Raw genomic sequence first — 2,386 nt, 5'->3', positions numbered from 1 at the left:
TGTGTGTGTGTGTGTGTGTGTGTGTGTGTGTGTAAATAAGTAAATAAATAAATACAGTTTAAATTGCTTAATTCAGATTGCCCTAACCTGTACTCATTTTAATCCTCATTCGATGAGGATTAGTAATTCAGAATGGTGCCAATTGTAATTCCGAGTACAGATGTCCATGTGTATATAGCAACTGCTGTAGTCTGGATTATACCTAGGAAAACATAGTATCTATAAATGGGTTTAGAGACTAACTTGTTCAGAAAGGCATAATGTTTTACAGGTGACAGCCTATTTAGTCAGAAGCAAACCCTGGCCCAAGTACACAGTCAAAATAACCAGCTCTCTGTCCAGTAGACAAAGCTGAAGCATCTAGCTTCAAGCAGTGAGTCTGCAACATGGCTGCTTATTTTGGGAAGGTGGTGGGTAATTTGTTTCAAGATGAGAAACTGGCATAGTTATTCAATGATTTATAAATATTGTACAATGGTTACCAATGTGCTCCTCCCTTTTAGGGACTCCCCAGGCTTTGTATTACAGCCAGGGAGTTTTTAAAGCCTCTTTTTCAAGCTTTAAGTGGGCCAAGGGGAAAATTTGGGATTACAATAAACACTAAAAGAAAAAGATCACACGTTTGCTAACCCTGTCAACACTATTACCATCTGCACACTTGACTTTTGTGTCTTAGAAACAGAAGTACCTAAATCCCAGGTGAATACAGGCAGTGACAACAACAGTGCAACTCCAGAGAGGCATTTGACAGAAAAGATTAAAAGACATCGCTTACCACTCTCTCAAGTCAGTTCTTTCCGACAAACTTCACATGCTGTATCACACAGCCAGCCTTCTCCTCTGCACCAGGCCCGGGAAAGCAAAGCAAACAGATGAACTTGCAGCACATGTTTATTCCAGGAGCTGTTTATTCTTCTGTTGTACAAAAGAGCTGGAATGTATAATCTGCCCATCTGTGTTGCTAAGAAACAGGATCCTTTTTGCCTCAGGACTTAATTCAGAATTCAAAAATGAAAATAGTGACTCAGTTGGCGGCATAAAATCAGCTTGAAACCTAGCAACAGGGCCATGGGTTCATTTCTATTGTTTCAAATGTTAGAAAACAAAGATATTAGAGTGGAAATCTAATTGAGGAAAACAGAACAGCAAAATGAAAGGGAAGGAGAGCTGTTGTATTTCAGGTTCTGCTAAACCATGGGATTTTGCTAAACTCACTTTCATGACTTGAAGGGCCTTGTTTGCTGTTTGTCAATTTGTCCTGAATACAAATTATCTGTAAATCAAAGTGGCAGCATTATACACCAACTTAATATTCTCCTTGTATTATATGGCATAGGACAGCAAAATCATTTGCATTTCAGTTTGTAAATAGTCTGTTGCCAGAGTCATTTACTGCTGGGCGCACACTCCTTAACATAACTTCCCTAAACCATGGATGGATCTTAGAACTTTAGGGGAAAAAATAATCTTACACACACATTTACAGAGCATTTGTACATGTGCTTTTACAAGTGAGAAGGGGATGTATGAGACAGCCTATGAAAAAGTGTAAAATTAAAAATACAGTGCAATTCCCTACTCACTGTGACAACTCTGGCAACACACAGTTTACAAAGTGAAATACAGGCAGTGCCTGATTCCATTGTCCTCTTAGAGTACAAGTAGACTATGTGTTCAAGTAATGTGGGAAACCAAGAGTAATACAAGCATTTAAGTAACAAGCTGGTTCCCCTGGTTCCAGAACCATTAGAAGTCTAAAACCTGAGCCAAAACCTCAAGAATTGCAACACAGGCCACAACTAGGCTGAATTATAGCATTCAGTTGGTATGCTGGCTCAGTTTATTATCTTTGATGAAAACCAAACAATACTCCTCTTCAGCCTAACACAGTAATGCCAACTGTCGCGAAACCATTGCAAGACTCAGGATTTCAAAGTCAAAATAACTCCAACTCATGATCTCCCGATCCAACCCTCAGATCTCTGGATTTTCCTAGCTAATAAGTGGAGGGAAAGGGGCAGGGGGAGAGGGAAGGGGTGGGGGGAGGATTGAGGGCCCCGTGGTGCAGGAGGGAGTACAGCAGGAGCAGGGCTTGGGGTGAATGGGGCCCCACAGCTGGGGCTGGTCATCCAGAGGTCCCAGGGAGGGGCACGGCTCCCCACAGAAGTGCACAGCCCCAGGGAAGGCATGTGGGCATGTGCCCCCCATGAGACAGAGGTGGGCTGCCTGCTGTGGGCTGGGGCTCTGTGCCCTTCTGTTTTGCCCCAGGAGCTCAGCTGTCCAACCCCAGTGTGTCTCCTGCTGCTGGGTGGGCTGGGGATGTGCCGCATAGTCAGTACGCCCCACATACCCTGCCCGCCCAGCGGGTGGCAATGGCATCACGCGG

The 2,386-nt window shown here is 43.6% G+C and overlaps 1 protein-coding gene across 3 annotated transcripts in view; it reads right to left on the bottom strand.

The window, feature by feature from the left end:
• The window catches only part of LOC109291450, a 36,493-nt gene extending 35,072 nt beyond the window's left edge, over positions 1-1,421 (bottom strand). For 2 of the 3 annotated variants that reach the window (XM_019508495.1, XM_019508496.1), the window contains exon 1: positions 776-1,421. The gene's annotated coding sequence lies outside the window, so the exon portion shown is untranslated. The remainder of the gene's footprint in view (positions 1-775) is intronic. The other variant, XM_019508494.1, reaches the window with a different exon arrangement.
• Between the last annotated feature and the right edge of the window lie 965 nt (positions 1,422-2,386).

The sequence above is a fragment of the Gavialis gangeticus genome, unplaced genomic scaffold (genome assembly GCF_001723915.1).
Source record: "Gavialis gangeticus isolate Ggan-Ray unplaced genomic scaffold, GavGan_comp1, whole genome shotgun sequence".
NCBI lineage: Eukaryota > Metazoa > Chordata > Crocodylia > Gavialidae > Gavialis > Gavialis gangeticus.
Note: the sequence above shows the minus strand (reverse complement) of the source record. Positions and strands in the feature narration are given on the sequence as shown.